Below are 24,680 nucleotides of genomic sequence, written 5' to 3'. Positions count from 1 at the left end.
CCATTTACCTTTGACAACAAACATGGCAGTTTCATCCAGGTGCACGGTAGCGAGTGTGAAGGCCACAGAGAGACAGTGTCGCAACACAAAGCAACCCTCCCCAACGAAAGCCAAACCAAAATAACAACTATACCACCCCCAAATAAAAAACTAAAGGTAATTTTATATTTATATGGTTCATCTGAAAATGTATCAAGAATCAACCAATTAGAAAGTCTGTAGTGACCCAGTGTAGCTGATCTGCGGTGTCCTGGCTGACACCGGCCTATATGGGAGGAGGTCTGTCATCTGTGGCATCACTAGTTACGACATTTACCGCCTTAATCAGGTGCCTTATGCTAATGTCCAGTGCTCAGCCCGGCTCAACCCTGCAGAGCCGCCTTTCAGCTCCCGTCAGAGTGTATGTGTTGATCCCCAAACAGCTGACCACAGCCACGGTTCCCAGTTGCGCAGGTCAGGAAGTGCCTTTCTATCTAATGGCCACACTCTTATGTCACTAGCCTCTCCTTCCTGTGGAGAGACACTGAGGCCATGGCAGCCTCTGCTCTTGAGTGTCACAAAGCCATCGCCATCTTTCCAGAAACTGTTCCTCTGTTCTTTAGGAACACTACTATGTAGACAACGCTGACCACAAATCCGTGCCGGTCTCCCTGCCTCTGCCTTCTAAAGGCACATGCAGCTACTCTTGACCAGACTATCAGTCTGCTATGCCCCCAACAACCTCTAGTAAGATACATTTACTGAGAAACCCTCATGGTCTATTTATTAACAGGCACGGAGGGATTGATCTGGGTGGAGGATGAAGATGGAGGAGTCCAGAGTCGTCAGCATCCTTCACAGTGGCCTTGGGTCATTTGGAGAGTCTCTCTTTAGGGTAAACATCTCTGAGGTGGCAAGTAGAGGCCATGACTCCTTTTACAGTTCTCGAGCCTGCTGTACATTTTCTGTGAGGGTCAGCTTTGCTGGTTCAGTGCACCAGAGGTCACCTCCCATCCCGGATCCCTGCATTCTTTAGGACCCTATAGAAGACTGTGCTGTTGTCATCGTCTCTGAACCAAGGCTCCCCTCCCTTCCCACATTTAATTATTATTATTTTTGTGCATATGTGTGTTCAGGCGCCCACAGAAGCCAGAAGAAGGCACAGAACCCCTGGGACTAAGTTACAGTTGTTTGCGAGCCACAGTTTGGATGCCGGAAACTGAAACTAGGCCTCTGCAAAAGCAGTAAAAGTATTCTGAACTGTGGAGTCATGCCCAGCCCCAAAGTTCCTGGCATTTAAATTAAATTCATGAATAGCCATAAATCTGGAGGGGGGTTAACCTTCCAGAGGACTAACTCCTCACTGTGTACTGTGACTTGTCCAGTCTTAAGGAGTTTACTCTGCCTTGGCAGACAGAACTGGATTTCTGCTGCTATGCAAGACACAAAGTGGCTAATCCTGCCTGCCATTCACTCTGTGTGGCGCTGGCTCTGCCTTACAGCAGACAGGAGCAGGACACAGGGGCCATCTACTATGCTCTACTGAGCCACACGGCTACTTTCTAGATCAGCATCATGATGTTGGAATTTCCACAACTATAAGTCATATTTTAATAGGTAGGATCACAGACTTTCCTCTTTACCCTTTGCTTTTAAATATTTCCTGACCACCTTGCCTTGAACTGTTACAGACAAATGGGACAATCTTTGGTCAGTCCCTTTGGGAGTCAACTGTACTTACACTGAATTTCCACATACGCATGGAGAAGCTCACAGCTTTATGATGATAATCTTCCTGCCTGAGAACACGGCATGACTTGACATCACTCAAATCTAACCCCAGCTCTCCCAGTAAGTCTTGCTCTTTCTATACACAGCTTGTGCTCCCCCAAAGTGGGCCTGGATTTCTGTCATAGATGCAGTTTACCGCCAGGCAAGAGCAGTGGCCCAGGTCTCAGGAGCAGAAGTGGCAGGCACAGCGACACAGACAGCGGCAGTTGTGGCCTGAGCCCCTAAGGTGACGGCACCCCGAGTACAGGAGCTGGCGGTGCTCGTTCTCAGAGCACCCACGGAATAAGCGCCCGCAGCAGGTGGTACCGAGGCCCAGCGGGCAGCGGGCAGCTTCAGCTGCCTCTTCCTTAGGACACGTGCTCTGTGAGTGCCTAGACAGCTGCACTGACTTCCGAGTCACCCGCTGGGACAAGCTGGTGGTCAGTGGATGACAGCCCAGAAACCTTGTGGGGGTCCTCCACTGGGGGTTCCAGAAAGGAGAACCCTAACTCTGGGGTGTGGGGTGCAGGGTTCAGGATGTCTTGGTGGGTGAGGAGGAGGGAGCGGAAGAGGAAAAAGAAACGGAGGAGGAGGAGCAAGGAGGCCTGATGGTGTTGGCAGTGGCAGTGAGGCCATCAAAGAGCCCTGGTCCCAGTGCACATGGGTTTCCTCTCAGCCTCCCCAGGCCCCTTAGAGAGAAGGGAACTGGGTAGAACAGGAAGATATTCGGCTTTCCTGAAGGGATGGGTACGATAACTAAGTACAGATAGCAAATGCTTGCCAGTGTCTGCAGCAGGCCCAGCCCTGTCCTGTGTGCACTGGATTCCCCAGGGGACATCATAGCTATCTGGGAAGGCATGGCTAAGCCCAGCATGTACCAGGCTGAGGGATACTTTCACTATATCTAAAAGGCAGTGAGCTCCAGCTGCATCACTGTATCCGGTGGCTCCAGCTTTTCAGGTGAGCAAAAATGGCTCCCCCAGAGTAGTGTGCCACTGGTGTGCATCTGGACCACTGCAGAATCCCTTTTCCTAGCTCCTGGGTTTGTTCAAACTTCTCTGTGTGAGGATGGATGGTGGGGGGACAACAACAGCACCCACTGTCTGATGCCGCTCCCTACCCAGACCTCCTCTAGAAAAAACATGACAACTCGACATCATCACTTGCCAACTCAAGGGCCAGAAAGCTACACATCAAGGCTAAAGAGCACTCGTTTGCTCCTTCTAGAAGGTGCTATCAGTCTAGCTCTCCCTTGAATCTTCCAGGCGGCCAATAGGGCCACAGATGTAAACAGGGTCTATAAGGGGGCAGTAAGCAGCAGTGTGGAGGGGCCACAACAGGGGTCCATTTCGTCTCTCAAGATGCATCCCGGTATGTCATGATTCTGAACACACTTGAGAAAAGGGGACTGGGTGGCTTTCCTGGTGAGGAGACACACTGCATGCCTCTGGCAAGTGCCAAGGGAAAGGCCACCTTGGAAGGCACAAAGGCATTCATTCCTGCTTACTTCTCTGCAGGTGGGAACAAGATGCCTGTTCTGTGCTTTGGGTCCAGAGGCTCCTGTGGCTTTCAGAGGTGACCCAAGGTTGAGGCCGTGGCTATGGCAGGGGCTCTGCGGGTTCTCTGAGAGCACACTCCAGTGTATGCAGCCTACATCAAGTAGCCACACTGTTTTCTCTGCTTCTCGGATCACAGGTTGATGACTGCATTGGTCCTCAGCATGCTACAATTGGGAAATGGCGCCTATTCAAAGGACAGGACTCTCTGGCTGTGGCCTGCGGCTTGGGAACATCCTGCTCATTTATTCATGGCCCAGAAGGACTCCTTGCCTTCTATTGCTTGGGTTTGCTGGGGTGTCCTGTTAGCCAAAAAGGGGACAAGTGTGGGAACCTGGAGGGACTGTTCTCGCAATGGCCGCTGGTTTCACTCCGTTAAAGCAGCCCAGCCCTAGGCTAGGGATTCTGCTTTGCAGTGGCAGCTACTGATCACGGGTGCAGCCCGCTGTGAGGGCTCCAGGTTACAGAGCAGAGGACACTGCCCTGCTAAAGTCCTACTAGAAAAGCCCTGATGGGTGCAACTGATTGATACCCTCAGTGCTAGGCAGCCGGTGTCTCTGTGGTTCCCTAGTGGTTAGGTTTTGGCCCTTCATAGACCTGGACCTGACTCCTAAGGTAGCGACAGGCTGTCACGCTCAGGTGACATTGCTTGGAACTTTCTAAAGTTGGAGGCTTATGGGGGCTGCAGTGCGGACTTGTCATGCCAAGCCCATCTGGAAAATCAGTCACACTGTAGGAACCACCACAGTATGCTCTCGATAAGCAAAGGGTTGGCCAGAAGTAGCTGCGAATTGGCTGTGTGATCCAGGCCCTTCCACGCCCTGAGAGGCCTTCTTTCCCTGCCCTGGTCTTGAAGAGCAATTCTGACCAGAACACCAACACCGCTGCCAGGCCCACAGGCCCTGCCTGTTCTCTCCAAAGATCAGAAGCCTCAGTCCGGAGCTTTGCATTGAACTCTTCTCCCTGCCAGTGGGCTGTAGTCTTCCCAAGGGTCTCAGAGCTAGGCTGGCTGCCAGCGGACACACTGCTGAGCCCCTCACCTCCCCTACCTCAGTCAGTCCGGCCCTTCCTTCTGTAACGCCAGTGCTGTCAAAGTCCTGGGCCTCCCTATTCCCTGAGAGACCCAGAATTCACTGCTCCTCACAGATAGGTCAGGAGCACGGGCTCTCAGCCCTCCATGAAGCAAGACGAAGGGAAGCTGATGACATGACCCTCGAACTCAGATCCCTCAGTATCAAAGTGAACACGACCTATGGGGTGATGGTCTGGATGTTTCGGGACACAGGTTGGTGTGGCACAGGCCTGTCTTAAATAGCAGTGACAATGTCTAATGAAACCAGCCCTTCCAGTGCTAGGTGTTGGCTCCACCTCCATCATCCCTGGCCACCACCAGGATGGATATTAGTACAGATCTGTGCCATCGGTAGGTGCCCTGGCCTTATGAGCTGAGCCTGGAACTGTGATGCACGTGTGTGCCCTCACCACTGGGTCTCCTCATTCTTACCGAGTGTGAGGAACAGGAGCTGCCTACTGGTCCCTTTTATCAGACACAAATGCAGACAGCTTCCCAAGCTTGTAATTATTCTAATCAGGTGTTTTATACAAATAAGATCTTGGTGATGCACCAAATTAGAAATAAAAGATTAAATTAAACCTGTTATTTCAAATGTGATAAAATGGACTTGGCTAGTTTGAGGGCAATTAGCGTCCGCCTTTTTATGGTGGTAATTACTGCCCTAGACTCAACACCTTGCCACATGCCTAGGGAGTATACAGGAGCCCTGAGAAGGCTGCAGTTCATGGAGTCAGGAGCCTACAAGGCCAAAGGTCCTTTAGGGATCTTGGACATCTCCACAGTACTCTACCCAAGAGCAAGGGCAGCCATTTGCTGAGCTCAAGGCATGCTGCAATCTCTTGCAGGCATGGGGAGGGAAACCCATGAAAGCATCCTTCTCAAAGAGCCATTGCTCAGCTGTAGTGGGGGCCAGGTGTCCTGTCTCCAGCTGGCTGTACTTTTCCCAGGCAGTGTCTGGGGAATGAGTATTGTGTGCTCTCCAGGCAGGGCATGGATGACTCGTGCTCTGCCTCCCTCCCCACACTGTCTCCAGGTAGCCCATCTGTTACTCACTGGACTTTTAATAGCTCTGTTCCCACTTCTAGGTCAGAAATGCCATCACTGCAATCCTGCAGGAGGCAGGCTTAGGGCAAATCACTCAAGGCAGTGATGTTTGGTGGCTCCTCAAAACCCACAAGAGGACAAACACCTGGGGCCAGCAGCTTGCGTGCGTTTTTAGTGTATAAGAAGTTGATGGTAACTTCAAGAGTGTGCTTAACTGTCCTGAGAGATTTTATATGGTTGCAGAGAATCCCCTCCAGTCCCGCTTCCTCACTGGGCTTTCCTGTGGGTGATGACAGGGGACAGGGACCAGGTGAGCTCCATCAGCTCTGAACCTCCACATAGGTGACAAGGAATCAAGACAGAAAGGGTAAATAATCAAGTCCTGAAAAGTCTGGATTCAAGAACATGTTTAACTGAGTACCGACCCAGACCAGTGCGCTGCCCTGGCTCTTCTTGCTGGCCTGGGAAAAGGTGAAGGGTTTGTCTTTTTTTGTACCCATGAGTTGGTACAGTCGTGTGGTCAGCTGAAGCAATGTGAGCCTTTGCTTCAGAGAGTTGGGGCTCAAACACAGAGGCTTTATGGGACAAGTAAAAAGGCCGAGTCTGCCTTCGTGGCAGTTTGGAGGAGGAGGACCAGCACGCATCCCTGATCAGAAAGAAGAGAATAAGCTCGGCCCATTTCAAATCAGAGAACGACAGCGACCCAGAGCAGCTCAGAAGCCACAGGGAACAATGGTTTTGACATGATGGCTGGATAATGGAACTGGAACACAGAGTCTCGGGCTGCCCTGGGCCTCATCACAGCCTCCCTCCTCCTCGGAAGCATTAGAAGATCCATCTGTTCTAGGCATGAGCACTTTGTGATGCAGCTCAGGGGACAGGATCAGCCCACACTGCTTCCCACTGGCTCCTGCAGAAGGAACTGAACGGCACCTGTAGGTGGCAGTGGGGGCTGCTCTGGTTTCTCTATCTGATCCCAAGAGCCATGGGTGAGGGCTGGTTTACACTGGGCTGACTTCTGTTTCCTTTGTCTGCTTGGAGCGGAGGACAGGCAAGTGCATGTGTCCAGGATAATTACGTCAATCTGGAAGGCTGGTTCTATGCTAGGTGTCCTCAATCCGGTCACCTGCCTACATTACTCTGTCCATGCCCACCAGAGCGCACTGCAGGAGGGGTTTATACACTGCCACTTGGCTCCCTGGAGAAGGAGCCCGGAGGTCAGAATAGAGTAGGGCTGGTTTCCAGCTTGAGTCAATTTAAACAGTTTTGATCCAGTCTACCTAAAAAAGCCTTCCTGACAAACTTGTGCCCATTTAAGATGCAGAGACAGCAAGTACCCCAATGTGTTAGCATGCAACCCTCTCCTTAGCAACACATGGCTTCTGCCACCATCCCTGGGTGGCCTCCAGGCACTTCAGTGAGGACAGAGCATTCACGGGGCTGCCCAGTCTCCAGAACCACAAGGGCAGCTCAACTTCTGCTCTGGGGACCTGGGCTGAAGGGCAGCGGAGGGGAGGCTGCAGGGACAAGAGACAGGAGGGAAATACCAGCTGCCAGCTACCAGCTACCAGAGCCCTGTCACACTGCAGGGAGGGACTTCTGCCAAAGGTCAGCATGGGTTGAGGAAAGAGCTCTGCAGCTACTGAGTGAGGCCACGCTTGCTGCTATGTGGCCTTTCTCCATCGGTGACGGACAGGGCTAGGGTGACATTAAAGGTAACCTCTAATCCCCATGGCTTCTGCTCTTCACCCTCCCCCACCCAGTCCTGCTTGAATGCCTCCTCTTTCTCTTATTCTCCTCCAAGCTAACTATAACAAATAGTCTAACTTGTAGGCAGCCCCTAGCTAGACCTGGTTACAGTGTGTAAGGAAGGGGACTACTTCTGCCTTGGGGCAGGGGATGAGGGGCTGTGAGGGTGTGCAGAGGTCTTGGTGCTTAGTATAAACCACAGGGCTGCAAACACCAGGAGGAAGGGCCTAGTGCCTCTCCTGAAGGACCCCCACTGCCTTACACAGGCTGGAGGCCTCTGCTCACCAGTGATATTTGAGGGAGGTTGCTCCCCCATGGGGCTCCTTTTCCAGGTCAAAAGCTTTACTTGAAGAAATATGCCTTCTGGAGACTAGGCCTTCTAGCATCAAACTAACTCAGAAGCAAACAAACCTCTTACTTTTGTAAGCCTGGGGCCAACCGGCTACAGAAACAGCTCTTCTCAGCTGACGGGGCTCAGGGTTTCTGTTCTCCTCAGCAGGTGGCCTCCTATTCTTGCATCTTCTGGTGACTGGGAGCTCTCTATTCCCCCCCCCCGACTATTCTCTAGCCCTCTCTATATCCCCTCAACCCCACCCCCTGTAGCCCTGGCACTAATGGACCTCTCCTAAGAGTTTCTATCCAATCCCCAAGCTCTGATGTTCTCTGAGTCCCCTGAAGTCATATGGATAAGTTCCCTTCTGTTTCTACCTGACAGCCCTTAAGGACCTGAAGGGAATCTTCTGGAATAGCTTCCCCCCCCCCCCACTTTGGGCTTTCCAGGCATGGTAAACTCCACCCTCTCTCCATATGACTGCATTCTGCATTATGGAGGTCCTCAAAGGACGCAGCCTCACTGTTGGTTCAGAGGGAGTCACCATAAGGCCTCAGGAAAACATGAAGATGCCTTTTCCTTTTTAAATAACCAGCAGAATCTTTTAAAGCAGTCTTCTTTCAGAATCGTCTGAAATACCCTAGCGTGTATTCTGCAGTTAGAAATGGGGAAGTGATGGGCTCCCAGCAACTGACAAGGACAGTAGGGGCGCCAGAAGTCTGGTGTAAGCCCAAGGGCCTGGTCTAATTTCTTTGAAAGGGGGTGCTCAGCACTAGTGGTAATACAGCTATAGGTGGTGGTGGCTTTTAGAGAACTGGGGATCATTGAGACAGTTTGGGGAAGAGTCACAGTCAACTGGCTAGCCACTTCCAAGGCCTGAGGTGCCCCGAAGCCTGCCCCCTCCCACAGAAGGTATACAGGATGCAAATGGGGGGTATGGAGAGTGGGGCACAGGAGCACGCCAGGGGCCAGCATCCTTATTTTATGGGTAGGATAGGATGGTGGAGGCCGGGCTTTCTTTAGGATCACTGGGGATTAATAACCAGTAATCAGTCATTTGAAATTCCCAGTACAGGTGATGCACTATTTGCCTATTGCTTATTGCCTATGTCCGTCCTTTCTTTCTTTCTTTCTTTCTTTCTTTCTTTCTTTCTTTCTTTCTTTCTTTCTTTTTTAAGAGAAAAGCAGAAAAAGGAGATTTATTCAATGTGGTCTCATTGAGAAAAACAACAAAGAGATCCAATAATCTTCTACTCCCATCCCTGGTCCATCTTCAGGTTCTGAAGGAAGGTCACTTCTACATTATGTATTACATCCACTGCCATGGAAACGCTGTTGCTAGTAGCTATACTGAACTACTTACAATGACAAGAAAAAGTCAGTATGTATCTTGAACAGATGTATCTCCCCCCAACAGCTTTACTCCATGGTTGGATGAGCTGTAGATATAGAACCCATGAAGGTGGAGAGCCAGCTGCCTTATGCTGGGACCAGAGAAGTGACCTGTGGGACATTCTGGTATCTGTATCCCCAGGACGGGGCGCTGCCTACTCTGCTCCAACCACAACTACTTCTAGATCTTTTCTTTGTTCCATAAACGTGAATGGAGCACTATGGGTATCTCAGTACCAGTGTGCCTGCACCATGTGGCTTGTTAGAGACTCAGGGGCACAGACTGTCACAGGGGCCATACTTCCTGTCACCTGACACAGGCATGGGCCTGGAGGGTGGACTTGCTGCGGCTCTTGCCCTGGGCTGGTATCCTGAGCACAGCAGGGCTTCCCTTAAGTATGCCTGAGGGAAGGAAACTACAGAACAGCACCCCAGATGACAAGATACAACTCTCTTACCCACTTGATAAATGGATGAGAAAGCTGAAACTTTGGGTCCATAACCACATAACTGTTAGGGGGATGCTGGGACCCCAATGTTGTTCTGAGACAGAAGACCCTATATGTGCCTAATTCCTTCTGGTGGACACATCAAATCAAGGCTCTCAAGAGGATGAGGTCATTTCATTACCAGTCAAAGCCCAATCAGAAGGCAGTGAGGCAGGAGAGCAGGGAGTCATTGTTAGAACGATGTCAGAAGCAGGCACTTTGCCTGGACGCACTGTTCTGGCCCCAGACACCTTGAATTGCCCCTCAGATTAATGTACAATGATTTTGCTCATCGAGGAAGAGGGAGACGGCTTTTAGAGTGGAAAGACACTGCAGGTCTCCGCTCTCTCTGGGGTCATGCTGCCTCGGAAAATCATACCCAGGCAGTCTGAGTGCTGTCTCCTGGCCTGAGACAGGGAACACGCAGTGGCCCTGGCTTCTGAGCATCTGGTGCTTGGTGTTGCTGCAGGCAGGGACCTTGGAAGTCAGGCCAGGGGCTGTGGGGAATCCCAGCACCAGGGTAGTCCCTGCCGGCAGCAGTCTGAGGCATGATGTTCACAAACCCAACCACCAGTCAGCACAGAAGCACCGCATCAGCGCCTCTGCAGCGCTGTCTGGCATCTGACCCAATTGAGGACTGGTCAGGCCAGCCAATCTTAAGCAGCAAAGGACAGCAGCGAGCAGAGAGCCAGGGCCACTGATGGGCGGTGAAGGAAGTGACAAGGAAGCCTTGGGTCCTTAGCAAGATGTGGGGAGAGGCATCTGTCTCACTCTGAAATTGGAGGCAGTTCCTGGTAATGGTCCAAACGGAGCCTCTAGCTTCCCTGCCCCCAACTGCTTTGCTGCAAAGGGATGAGCTCATAGGCTGGACCTGATTTGCTCTTAGGAGAGAAGTGCTTTGGTCCTGATGCCGTGGCGACTGCCATTCCCTAGTCAGTGCGCTCTGTTCTGTGGGTGCTACCTGGCTGCCCTTACCGGTACTTTTCCACTGGCAATGGGCAGGAGACTGATGTTGACTTATTTATACATCTCCCTGGTTGACTTATTTATTTATTTTTATCTGCCTTTGCCAACAACAAGCCAGGCAGAAAACAACAAGGCAGGACAGCCCTGAAGTCAAGTGCTTCCCCATGGCCCAAGTTATCCACACAGTGGAAAGTGTGGTGCTAATTACCTCTCAGGGGGAGCCTACCTGGACCACAGGAGGCTTCTGTCGCTGCCTGTTTGGGAAGGTGGTGTGCCAACCCAGGCAGTGTGCAAAGGCATGGCTGTCTGGGACCACTGTTTCCACAGCTGGTTTGAGCAGGTGCACATAAGACGCCCAGTCCTCTAGCAGAGGGGACATGCACAGGTGGCACATCCTCAGGGCCTTGGTTAGGGAGGGCGGGGGGCTTCCAATTATGGGTCTGTCATGGTCACAACAATTTACATGCAACCAACCAACAGAGAAGTTGTCAGGGTTTCGTAAAGTCGCAGGGCCAGTGAGTGAGAGTCTGAGTGATCCTGGCCCCTACTATGATGGCCCAAGCCTGGAATCCCTTCCCAGTAGTCTGGCAGATTCTTGGTGTAGCCTCTTCTTCATCACATGACCATAAACCAGACAAGAAGCATCAGGAAAGATGGACTTATTTTGGCTCAGGGTTTAAGGGTATAGATGGTGTCAGAGAAGGCCTGGCAGCAGGCAGGGGCTCTCGGCTGTGGAGGCAGAAGTGTGAGGCCGCTTGCTTACATCTTGATAGACTAGCAAACAGAGGGACTGAGCCATTGCCCCTAAGTCTGGTTCCCAGTGACCCACATCCACAAGTGAGGCCCTACTTCATCCCTAAGGTTTCACCTATCCTCCCACACCAACAGTGCCATCAACTGAGAATCAAGTATTCAAACAAACGAACCTACGGTAGTATAATACATGCAAACCATAGTGACTAGCCTCAGTGCCGACCTGTTCTCAGAGAGGTGAGGAGGGAGCCGTGCCTTTTGCTCTCTGTGCTCAGTGTGACCATCTTTCACCAAACACTGTGAGCAAAAGCCTGGCTCCAGCAAACTTAGTGAGATGCCTGGGCAGAAGGTAGGGCTGAGAGCAGCCCAGTGGGTTGGGCATTCCCCCTCCAACCTACAGTGTATTCTTCTACTGATTGCCAACCTAGACTGAACCTTATTTCTCTAAGACTTTCACTTTCTCTGTCTAGAAAACAAAGGCCAGAGAACATGACTGGTTAGGTCTCTTATTTAAAATGTATTTTGGGAGCACCTTTATATACTCAACGTGTATGGTGTCCCAGGACTTGAGAAGTAGTGGCTAATGTCACCAGTAAGGCTTCACAAGGAAGAGGCTGGGCAAGAGAAAGGGGCTGAGTGAGTGCTGACCTTCAGCTGCGAACCTGAGAGCCCCAGGAAAGCCTGGGCTGAGCACTCCACACATGGCCAGGAGACAGGGGACAGCTCCACACATGGCCAGGAGACAGGGGACAGCTCCACACATGGCCAGGGGACAGGGGACAGCTCCACACATGGCCAGGAGACAGGGGACAGCTCCACACATGGCCAGGAGACAGGGGACAGCTCCACACATGGCCAGGAGACAGGGGACAGCTCCACACATGGCCAGGTGACAGGGGACAGTTCCACTCCCCTTCTGCACACAGAGTGGCTACAGGTGAGATTAGCTAAGTGTAGCCCCAAGGGCTCCTGGGCTTTCTGACTCTCAGGAATAGGAGGACGAGCAGGCCTGGGCTCACTGAGTGCCAGAATGTTCCAGGATTTATGGGAAACTTGGAAAGCTACAAGTCAACAGTACAGAGCAGAAGGCACCAGCTGCTGGACGAGGAACCGCAGGCTCTTGGAGGCAGAGGCCATGTTTGTTCATCTTTCCACCTCAGGGATTCGCAGGGTCCAGACAATGCATGCTGTTAATGAGAAGCCATTCCAGCCCAGAACATTTCTGGTGTGATATATAAACACTCCATAGGTGACTATGGGATGGGTACCATGTCCTTGACCTGTCCATCACCTCTCTTGTCCAGCTTCTGTGCCAACTGTACTCTGGGACCCCTGCAGCATGCTGTGGGGGGTGGGGATGATGACAGTCCCTTCAGTCAGGAAAGTCAGCATCCACACCCATCCCTGAAGGTTGCTGGAAGACATCTCTGGGACCCATCTGGACTCAGATGGAGAATACAGCGCAACAGGGCTGCCCAGACGACACAGAGCCTCAGCATTCCCTACAGCCTTTTCATAGACGGGGAACCAAAGAGGAGAGCCTCCAGGTGCTGACTCACTGGGATACAAACACGGGATGATTTACTACCTGCCAGGGTGGATGTGGTCACTTTGGCCAGTACCTTCCCCATCCCTGCCAGGGTCTGGCAGGAACAATTTTTCCATTTTTAAACAGGAACAAACAGAAATGATAAGACATTTTCCAATGAAGGGGGTGTCTGAAAATGATTAGCCTTGGAAAAATTGTCCCCAAAATAACAAGACAACTCATAATCCTTTATCTGGATGGGAAAGAGGGATGGCCCTCCCTGGCCCTCCACTCGGCCGTTCCCACCACACGCTGGCACTGCTGGTGTACCGCTGCAGGGAAAGCCGTACTTCACCAAGGAAAGGAGAAACAGACTGTTTGTTTGGAAGCAGACAACTTTCCTTGTTTGTTTGAATAAACGTCTTTTCTAGTGCTCCCAACTCGGGCCCAGGGTGGAGGAAGAGAGTGACAGGCTGGGGACCTGGTGAGGACCTGGGGGACGATGGGGCTATGTAGAGGATTCCACTGCAGAGCTCTTGGAGAGCCGAGAGCAGCAGGTATTTGCTTCCCCCCCACACTGAGCTCTGATCATTCCCCACTGCGGTGCAGAATAAATCAGCATCAAGAACAGAGGCATCTCCTCAAGAGTTCCCAGGCAGTGCTGAGAGCTGGCGTGGGAGGTGCTGCTCACCTGCTGGCAAGGTGCTGTGTTCAGTCGTATGTGGTCCCTGCCTATGGAACGGGCTGTGGCCAACACTGAGCATGCCCTACTTCTCAGAAGCTCAAAATGGGTCCCTGGGGGCTTGAACAACGACTTGGAGGGAGACTGGAAAATTAGAATAAATTAATGCATCCACTACCACTCCTGTGTCTGTGCTGCTCACTGCGCCATGTACAGCTGCAGATCCAGGAAAGGTAATGCTCTTTTGTGCTCTAACCCGGATGGTCAAACCCAGAGGTGACCTGCTATGGGCACTGGCTTATCCAGGACCAGCTGCTCTATAACCCTGTGCCAGGCAACTCTTGCTCTTTGACTGGACACGTTGCTAAAACCCTTCTTTCTTAAAGAACACGGAAATGACAAGTCTACAGGGAGACCTCATGCCTGTCCCCTCTGGGATCTGGGGGAATCTCTTCCTCTCCATGCGACTTTCATTGCTGCCATGTCTGGCAGAAGGGCAGGTACTGAGGTGAGGCACTTATGCTGGGCCAGGAACATGTCTATCCCTGAGGGCAGACAAGAGGTTGGCATGACTGCCTCTGTACGGCAGGTCCTGGTTACACAGCTCTCCAGGATGTGTCAGAGCTAGATTCTAGATGCTGTTTCTTCTACTCCAAACTGTGTGCTCCCAGCTGCCAGTCTTTCTGGCCCAGTCCAGGTAGTTCTGCAGTTCCTCCCTTGGCTTCCTGAAGCCCCCTCTACCCAGAGGACAGGTGTGCTGTCTGCTGTGCGCCACGCATCTTCTGCATGCGCTCCTGAGCTGGGGCCTTGTGTGCTGTTCCCTACCACACTCACTGTTCTCGTCTCTCTGCTTCCCTCCTTCAGAACAATCCCCATCTGGCTCATGAGTGCAAGCGATGTGCCAGCTAAAATGGCTCTCTGAAAGAAAAAGCCCAGAACGGTGGCACTTGCCATTTTCCACCGTTTAAGTACTCCCACCAAGACTGACTTCATGCCTCCCACGTGAGCTTGCTGCAGTGGCTTGGAGTTAGAGAAGGCTCTGTTAGTTGGGCCTAGTACAGTGGGAGCCTCCTCATTGGCAGCAGCTGCAAGAGGCCCCAGCACTGGGTAAGTGGGACCAGTCCCCTTCCAAATGTAGTTGAAACTGCTGGTATTACTCCAGGTGACACTAGAGCCATTAGACACCAATATTAGTTTCCAAACCATGCTGCCCTCTTGAGGGTTGAGAGGAACAACACAAAAACCCAATTTTCTTCAGTACTGAGAATACAGAGGGGCACAGGATGCAGTTTGTCTAGCACAGAGCAGTTCCTGTAGGGGGCCCCAGGCTCTATGGTTATCTCCCCAGGAATGTATCACCCTGGAAACATGGCTAGTTCTTCTATGCAGCTTCCAGCTGGTTGCCAGCAACATGACCTTCTGAGCCTGACTTCCCCATAGCCCTCTTCTTAGCAGAGGGCTGTGTCCCTGCTGTGCTTGCTGGTGGGCAGCAGGCATCTGAGTGAGGGAGCCGTGACCGGAGGGGGTTGCGGCCAGCAGGAAGCTGGTGACTGTAGCTGGCTCTTCAATCAAAGGCAGAAGTGTATTTGCCACCTTTGTATAAGATACAATCGGCAGGTAAAGAATTTAACAGCTTGTGGGAATTCTAATTAGAGAGCCAATTATAACTCGATTGACCTGCCTTGCTTTGAAAGGCCAGGAAACATGCATGTTACCCTTAGAAAGGAGCCAATTTTGCTTCTAGTTTGTTCTGGGAGGTCTCTGCAGGGACCTTTCGCTTGAGCTTTGGTTCCAGCCCCATGTACCTGTCTAGATCTGGCAGCCTAGCGCAGAGGATGAGAGAGAACAAGCAGGGTCCTGGGCTCCTGCAGGGAGGGGCCGAGTTTCTTATGAAGAAAGACACCACATCCAGTGTCACTAGTTTCCCTATGCTAGGCCAGAAGCTTCTGCTGCATTTAGAAGGACACTGGCCAGAATTTCAATTATGGATCTTACCCAAGAGCCAATTCTTAGCCAGACAGGATCTCTGACCACTGTGTATGTGCGCGCGCGTGTGTGTACACACACACACACACACACACACGTGCATGTACACATGTGTGCACCATGCCCCGAGATGCCCCTCAGAAAATCACTGTTGTTACTAGCTTGGGGTCACTTACTTGTCCCTGGGGTACAGGCACCTGACAGACATGAAAAGGGGACACTTATACTTCTCCTAAGAATCCAGGGATAACATTCATTGTTAGACACAGCTGGGGCCCTTCAGGCTCTCACGTGTGACTGTACCTCATTTCCATCATCCCCATGGACAGAAGAAGAAACTGAGGCCCAGAGAAGTAAGGCAACTTGCTCAGGGGCACCAGCTCCTTTGCGTGGAAACCACGCTCTAATTTAAGCTGTGTTTGCTCCTGATGCTTAGCCGTGAGGCTTTGCTGTCTGAGCTCCTCGTTCTGCACAGGGCAGGCGCTGGGGCTGCCTGAATGCCAGCAGAGAGGACTACGGGCACAAGGACTCGGGATCTGGGGAGCTATGTCCACACTCCCTCTACAGGGACTAGCAGTAGAGTCCGCATAACTGACCAGAGCCTAAATATCCCGAGCGTTATTTCTCTCCTGCCCCTTAAGTGTTGGCATTTCATGGATTGTTCCCTAGGCCTCTATCCTGCTTCCTCTCTAGGATTTATGCCTTAGCTTCAGCTACCACCTATTGCCTGCTGCCAACCCCCAAGGTTACTGTTCCAGCCTAGCTATGTGTGACTTGCCAGGATTACAGGCAGCTCTTCCTGGAGCAGGTGCCTGCTGCCAGCAGAGCACCCTCTAGTCCCCACATCCAGCCGGCCCAGGCTTCCCTGCCCAGTACTTCTCATCCTGAACTGCCCTTAGGGATTCTGAGTGTCCAAGTACCCCTCCCTCCACAGCTTCCAGAGTGTGGTCTCTCTATAATGCAAATATAAGCATATTGGCTTGACTGTTGAAATGTTATCTTGTACAATTTCAAACCTTCAAAAGCAAAAAGGCTAATTCAATGCACCAACAGCCCAAGTCAACAGCTGCTACACCTTTGCCTTAAGCACATGGGTCCCAAGGATTGAACTCAGGTTGTGAGGCTTGGCTGCAAGCACCCTCGAGCCATCTTGCTGGTGCTGCCGACTTCCCCTCTATTGGCTTAACTCATCTCTCTGGGGGAAGATGACAGGCATTGTGACATTTCACTCCTAAACACTCTCTATAAATTAAGGATCTTTTCTTGTAACACTTGAGCACATCAGACTCACAGTTCAACAGTACTCTCAGAGTGACGCAGTCAGGACTGCTGGTGCAGCCATCACTCCCCAGCCACCTTGTTCCTGCCTGGCCACAGCTAAGAATAAGAAGCTACAATGGGATTCTAAGTCTTCCCATAGCACTCAATGAGTTCAACTCATTGGTGAGGGTAAGGTCTGAAGGCACACACCTGCCACTTGTCCATTTTTGAAGTCCCATCTGTTATTCCAGGAGACTCTCCTATGAGAGAGGTCTTCCCAAAAGCTTTGAGTCTAAAAGTTTTAAGTCTCCTTTGCAAGTCTAGAAAACAAGGGGAGCTGATATGGTCCTAAGAGTGCCCATGTTACTCAATGGGGAGTTTAGAGTCAGTCCCAATACTGGAAAAGGAAATACACACAAGATGGTTTGGGACCAGTGGTCCAGTAAGCCCCAAAGACCATTTTCTCATGGTGGCAGCCAAACCCTCAATCTGTGTTCAAAGGCAGGCAGTGGGCTGGGGAGGGCTGCAGACTGAGAGCATTAGGACTAAGATCGAGGGCCTGGAAATATGGATCCGAGCTGGCATCAGTTCATGAAGACACAGACCAACCCAGGCAAAGAACTCCATGTCTGGCACAAGCCAGGAAGGCAAGGTGCCTCATTGGCACATTGTACAGGAACAGTGAGGCAGAATCTCTAAGAATAAATGTCAAGAGTAGGAGATGTCAAGTTTGAAAAAAAAAAAAACTGGTCATAGTACTGAGACTGAACTTGGCGGTCAGTACCTGGTCACCTAAGACTCCAGAGCAAAGATGAGAAGTAAGCATTGAGAGTTCACTTGGCTGAAATGAGGAAAGAATGATACAAGGCACCACACAGCGTGCATTTCGGCTTCTGTGAGAGCCGGGTCACCTGATGCCACTTCTCCCTGGCCAGTATTGGGACAACTGCTGCTGGGTTGGCAGGCCTCTCTCCCAAATAGAAACTGCCTATGGAGGAAGTCCCTGGCCCCGAGGGATGCTTGGACTGGAGGGCTGGGCAGGGGCAGCAGGGCTATAGCCAGACAGAGGCCAAGTGATGAACAGCAGGTTTTCTATTCCCAGGATATTCCTTTTGCTTCAAGGAGGACACAGATGCCCGGCATCCAGAAACTGCTAAAAACTAATAATAATAATAATAATAATAATAATAATAATAATAATAATTTAATAATCTTGAAGACACAGCTGATGTCACAGAAAGGGCCATTTACCTGGTTCTCCCCATCACTTCCGACTCTTGCTGCCCTACCCCTGTGCTGACCATGCCTCTGGATGCCCAATGGCATTTTGTGCTGGGATGGCTGCTTCTAGAGCTGCCACTGGCTCCCAAACCAGATTCGAAACCCTCCACCAGGAGACCCCATTCACATAGCAACCCAAGGGCCCCAATGCCCTGGACATGGGCCATGGTTGCTCTCCTTCTCGAAGAGATTGCCAGACCTGTAACCAACACCTCAGGATGACAGCGGTGCTCACCACTCATCCTGCACTGGACCTGCCCAGTAGCACATGTGGGCACTCTGGCCACACCCTCTACCATGAGAAGATGGGGTTTACAAGTGATGCACCATTCAGTTGCTCAGCATTTGCATAGCACACTCAAGGTCCAAGGTTCAACACTAAAAACATCCAGTCCAAAAAAATCCAACCCAACCCAACCCAAACCAAACCAAAACCCGCAAGTAACAAAAATCAAAATAAGACAAAAGGTAGCAGAGCTGGGAGCTGGTGGCCACTTCAATGCCAATGTCATTGAGGCTGAATTTCTCCATGATGAGACCAACACGGTGTGCTCCCCTTTTGTCCTGGTTTGCTCCAATTTACAGTGTGTCCAGGGCAGATCACTGGGGCTACTTTCCCCTCTAGCAAACAAGAAAGTCTCCATTTCACTAAATATTGTGAGAATGGGTATGCCATATAACCTTCCAAATTATACTGTGTAGAAAAAGTGAGATTTAGGGCTATGCAATACTTGTTGAAAAGGCCTCACGTTGTCAAAGTGGCTAAAATGCCATGTGGTTCATTGAAAAGAATGAAGATGCAACACATGGCAAAGAAGGCCCATCCCTAGAATGCAGCACCCTCCCGCTCTGGACCATGGGCTTACACCCAACTGTATCAAGTGGAGAGATTAAGCAAAGATGACTGCAGACTTAGACTCAGTACACAAGCACACAGACATAGGCAGGGAGGCATCTAGATAGCTCACAGGCCTTCAGAGAAAAAGTTGTTCTCCCTAATTTTCAAAGGAGTTTTCTAATTCTGAAGGAAGACAAAAGGCAATCAATAGATGAAAGCACCTTCACAGCAGACCATGGGGTGGCTGTGCCGTGTCGGTCTTTCCTCCTATGCATGGAGAGAAAGCTGACACTGGGGAAGAGACTGGCTTCTGAAGGAGGGCCCTCGAGTTCTCTTCCAGCAGCATACCTGTGCCCGGGGCTGAGCCAGACCAATGGAAGGAGCAGGTGCATCCCCTGGAGAAATGGAGGGTCAGAAGGTAATCCTGGGCTGATGGACCAGTGAGACCAAGGCGGGAGCACAGGCTGCCAGGCCCTGCAGTCCCAGCCTCACTAACCCTTCTCTCTGCCTACCAGGGACATGTTGGGGGACAGACTTTTGACTAATAAACCTTAAGACACAGCAACTTCCTCTACCTCAGGGTACAGACACCTTCAAAGATGGAGGAAGCAAAACTAAGTTTCAGGATGCCCACGTCAGCTTCCTCACCATGAGAAGCTTCCTCTTGCCTTCTCTTCAGCCCCCTTTCCCAGGCCCCCAGCTACTACACCCTAAGGGAGAAAGTGTTTTCATACAGTAAATAGGCCTGAAAGTTTGAAGTCAGTTTGAGAGAGCTTTGACATCAGGCCTCTGTTCGAAACTTCAGGAGAGATGTCATTATCTCTGTCCAGTGTATGTAGACAGCTTTGTTTAGACGGAACACCTTAAACACTGTCCAAAGAGCTGAAGACGCAGGTATAATGCAGACTGCACGTCCCAGCAAACACTGCGTTGTACAGCCTGCCATCCACATAGGACAGCATGGAGTATTCCCAGCACCTTAGCCAGCTCCTGCCTCTTTCTGGCCCCAACACACTCCTCTAGAGTTTATGCATTTGTTGCCAGTCCGGAGTCTATGTTTTAGAGAACAGGAGAGACAGGGTTTCCTTAGAGACAGCCTGTGTACAAGGCCTTCAACCTGAAGGCATCCTAATCCAACAAAGAGAGTTCTTTGTCTCACAGCCTGTCCCCAGAAGACAACATAGCACGCCACCCTCCAGACAGAAGCTAGTTATCAACACGCCTCTGACAGAGCCCCAAAGTGTCAGTGACCTGCCAGCAGCAGCAGGTGGCTGGGCTCAGGGAGCGGTGCATCTCAGACTGTTATCACTACTTCTTCCTCTGCGGACCTTGGAAGTCTAGCAGTTTTCCTAATCTTATTTTCCTCTTTGAATGACAATGGCTTCCTGTCTCTTTCTAGTCCCTGGCCCTGTCTTGGAGCGTCCACATTTATGGGTGGATCTCTTTATGCTTTCAGTTTGATGTTCTCACCTCTCAGCGTCGCCTCTGACAGCCTAGCTCTGGCTGAGCCTCATCTCTGAGTGCTGTTCACTCCTTTGGTGGGCAGGCTGGTCCTCCCTGTTTGCTGTTTCTGGCAGAGGTGAATGGCGGGGGCAGATGAGAACGGAGGGAGAAACTGATCAGGCAGTCTTAGGGTAGGGACCCTGAAAGTGGACTGTTCTAGGTCTTGAAGAAGCTGGAAATGGCCTGTTTCTTTCCACATTGGCCAGAGGGAACTTGGGTCCCTGACCTGTTTTTTGCTCTTTCTTCCTTTTTATACAACCTAAATGAGTGCCCTGCCTGGAAACTGTATGTGAGCGCGGAGCTGAGACTGAGTGGACATCTCACTGGTGGACCGAGAGGACTGGCCAGCTCACCTCCCCATAAGGCCCCCAGACTATGCAGCTTTATAGTATACCACTTTCTAGGACTCACTCCTACCATAGGAAGCTCTGCCTTCTTTTCTTGAGTTCCCAACTATATTCTTATAAGGCACCTTTCTGTCTGCGAATGGCTCAGAGTTCCAGAGACAAAGGACCTGGAAGCCCCAGCTCCAGCTGTTGGTTTGTCCAGGACTCTAGCGCCCTGTCTGCTCATCTGAGATGAGAGAGAAAGGCTGCGGCTCTCAGACTCCACATCGCCTCTGTCAGTGTCACCCCTGCCGGGCCCTGCTGTCATCCTCTGAGCTCTGCCTCCTCCAGTTCCTGATCCTCCCTGTCCTCTGGGTATCTCAGCTCCCCACCCCCTCACCACCCTCATGCTGTCTCCTCCCCCAGACCTCAGATGAGCCCCACGGCTCCTGTTTTATACCTTTTTCTTAACCTGTCAGGCTCAGCGGAGGCAGGCCCAAGCCTCCTGTTGACACTCACAGTCATGTTTGTTGCCCAGCAACACCTTCCCTTCCGGTCTTAATGACTTCCCTCCTTACAGCCCCCTGGCTGCCTTCCACCTTCGCTTCAGAAAGCCCTGGTCCTTCCTTACCTTTCCATCTTACACGTTGCCCTCAAAAGCCCAGACTGACGTGATCAGAGGGCAGCCAGATGTCCCTATTTGTAGAATCTGTTCCTGTCCTGGTAATTGTGTCCTTGGATGCACTGGGTTTCTATGCCTGTCCTTGGCCTGCAAAGTTCAGCCTAGGCAGACAGTCTTCTCCTGAGGCCACCACGGGCCACCATTGTGCACCTTCTCTTTCCCCTCCACTCAAAACACAGAGTGACTGTTTTAGGAAAAACTGGCCCATGTTTCATTAATGCACTGCAGGTACCTGGAGCTAAAGGACTTTTAACATAGCAGCAAACAAACACAAATTTATACATTTATGCAGACTAACATTGAAAATATTCCTGTAGGTTTTCTGGGAAAGGTCTGATCCTTCTGAGAATTCCTCTACGGCTTTGCAATTCCTTGTCTCTTGAACTTACTGTTTGCTTAATACCTGCCCATACTCAGTCCCTGCCTCCTGGCCTGGGCTAATTACTACCAGACAACACCTTTGTTTTTTTCCTTCCTTTTTACCGTATGTGCAGTGAAACCAGAGGTGAAGGAGATTATCCATTTCCCTTGGGTTTACTTTGCATTTATCTCAAGTCTGACTTTCCACTTACTTTCATCAATACGATGGCCTCGTCTTTGCTTTTTAACAATGCAAACACGCTTGCATTCTGCATAAAGGGGCCATGTGCCACTCAGCCCTAGAAGTTAGGGAGGCACTCTTCTCAGTGCAAGCCCGTTCCTGTCTGTGCCCTGCAGGTCTCTGCGGCCTCTATTAGCTGCCAGTTTCCACCTGTGCCAGACAACATGGGTTCCTGTCTTCGGGACAACTCCTGGAGACCACCCCTCCAGCTGCTGTCTTCCGGACAACTCCTGGAGACCACCCCTCCAGCTGCTGTCTTCTGGACAACTTCTGGAGACCACCCCTCCAGCTCCTGTCTTCTGGACAACTCCTGGAGACCACCCCTCTAGCTGCTGTCTTCTGGACAACTCCTGGAGACCACCCCTCCAGCTGCTGTCTTCTGGACAACTCCGGGAGACCACCCCTCCAGTTGCTGTCTTCCGGACAACTCCTGGAGACCACCCCTCCAGCTGCTCGGCTCTTCTTTCTGAGCACTGGGGCTGCCACAGACAAACTTTCTGTCCTTGGGTTTTCTCTGTGCCCATGGTCTGTCTCCCAGGGTTCCTTATCCTGAGGCCTTCTCAGTTGGTTTTATGATTGTTTCTGGTCCACAATCTTTCACCCGTTACTCCTAACCTTCCTGGGCTCTGATGTGGCACAGTGTGGTGTGGCCTGGCCTCATGGCTGCTCTCACTCTCCTCTGGGTACCAGGAAACTCAGTGCTCATCACTGTTTCTGCCTCTTGCTGCCCCATAAACTTGGACCCCCATCTCCTCCCCAGACTTCTGCTCTCTGCTTTCAAGGAGTTAAGGGGCTCAGAGATGACTAGCCTGGTTTCTGTGAGGCGGCAGACCTCCGTGAGCCAACAAAAGGGTTTGGCTCTCTTGTGTGCTTAGTTTTTTTTTGGTTTGTTTTTTGTTTTTTGAGACAGGATTTCTCTGTATCTTTGGAGCCTGTCCTGGAACTAGCTCTTGTAGACCAGGCTGGTCTCGAACTCACAGAGATTTGCCTGCCTCTGCCTCCCGAGTGCTGGGATTAAAGAATGCGCCACCACCGTCTGGCCCTGTGCCTAGTCTTTAAGAGCAACTCATGCTAATGTTCTCCCTAGTTATGTAGGTGAAGAGACTGAGGTACAAGGAGGGGAGTATCCGCCTCAAAGTCTCATGGGTAAGGAGTAACAGCACTGGGGATCTAGCCCAGGCCTGTCCAGAACCTTAGCTCTGGCCTTGCAATAACCTGTGAGCACCTGCTTGACCTCTGAGACACGGAAAAGTGGCGTTGCTTTAAGTAGCTGGGGCAAGGTCTTGATGTTTTAGGGCTGCAGAGCCTGTGGATTCCAGGGACTCTCGGCAGGCACTAGAGGACCTAGCATGCCAAAAGGGAGGGCTGCCCTCAGCTGTGACAGGGAGCACTGTGTACAAGATCATCAGGAAGGAGCCCTGCAAGCTCTCTGGGGTCCCTGAGCACAGGCACTCTGCAAAGCTGTGGAGCAGAAGTAGAACTGCCCGAATCTGCAAACCTCTGCTCTCAGCCTGCCTTCAGTCTGGGCGGTTTCTGAAGACACCAGGATACACAGAAAAAGGCCCTGACCACCCAGGTGGGTAGTGTCTCCAGGCCTGGTGAGGCTCAGAGGCCTGTCTCACTTCAGGGACACCTGGCTGGCCCTTCAGAAAGGGAAACACTTGTCAGGAGCTGGGGGCTTGAAAAGCTCTAAGGGGAAAACAGAAACCTCCCCTGTGGTGACTGACTTTCCTACTGATCTTTTGTCTCAAGTGTTCCCCTTGGGGATGAACAAGAAACACTTCTCTGAATAATTCATAGGCCCTGAGGTAGAAAGAAACACGCTACTTCTTTTTTTAATAAGGACTGGGCACTTTGTGTTTAATCCTTCTGCAACATCTTAACCAAAGCTGGAAGACTTGAAAAGCTCTTACTACATCCCTCTTTTGACAGTGAGACAAAAAATAAAAGTCAGGGAATATCTTTAATCAAACAGACTAATGTTTGGATAATATGTAAAATTATTTATAAAGCTGCATTGAGTTACAGATTGCTCATAAAAGGAATCTGAAAAAAAGTGAGTGACTGTAATTATTACAAGGCTGGATTTATTTTTGAAACTGAAAATGACTGCCTCTGGTTTCCTATTTAATGAACACCTACTAGGCACCAGGAACTCTGCTGATCTACTGAGTTGCTTTGTTTAGCTCTCGCAGAAGCCACCAGGGTAAACAGCAGCCCAAAATCACAGAAATGCCAAGGTTTCTGGAGACTGAACAACAAATCCAGGTTCAGGTTCAGAACTAACCCTCAGGCGCAAGTTCCCTCATAAAAAGCATTTTCAATTCGTCAACATTGTCCGACCAAAGGCCAGCAGTTCTAGCTCTGTCCTCTTCACTGCAGAGCACTGGGAAACAATGGAGAGACCACAGCGACGGCTTTGGGATCCTTCGGAGCACATTTTACTGATTAATTCCAAAACTACACCCTCTCAGTTCTAGACACATAGCCAGTCTAACACAACTTCTTGCAAAAAGAACATGGAGGCACAGAGAGCTTCTGGACCCTGCTTGGATTTAAACAGAGTGAGAGGCACCACTAGGACCAGATCTGTGTCCCAAGATTCTGTGACCCGTGCCCCACCTCACACATGCTGTCTGATGACATGAGCTCCCCAGAGCCAAAGATGTGAAAGACACCAACCTCACCTTTCCTGCAAGGCAGTCCTCTTTCCTGTAGACTATTAAATGAGAGAGGCCCTCTGCTAAGAACCAAATGATCTCAGAACCTGAGCTTGGCGTACTGGTCCAGAGGAGGCCCCGTGGCTTTCCACCAGCTTAGAACACAGCACAGAGCCTTGTGTTCAGTCAGAATCTCACAGAAAGGAGACACGGATGGGATGTTTGGTTGG

General features: G+C 51.0%; 1 protein-coding gene across 11 annotated transcripts in view; it reads right to left on the bottom strand.

Moving 5' to 3' along the window:
- The window catches only part of Ttc7b (tetratricopeptide repeat domain 7B), a 215,952-nt gene that overhangs the window by 1,167 nt on the left and 190,105 nt on the right, over positions 1–24,680 (bottom strand). The window lies entirely within an intron of this gene.

The sequence above is a fragment of the Myodes glareolus genome, chromosome 11 (genome assembly GCF_982192425.1).
Source record: "Myodes glareolus chromosome 11, mMyoGla1.1, whole genome shotgun sequence".
NCBI classification, from domain to species: domain Eukaryota; kingdom Metazoa; phylum Chordata; class Mammalia; order Rodentia; family Cricetidae; genus Myodes; species Myodes glareolus.
Note: the sequence above shows the minus strand (reverse complement) of the source record. Positions and strands in the feature narration are given on the sequence as shown.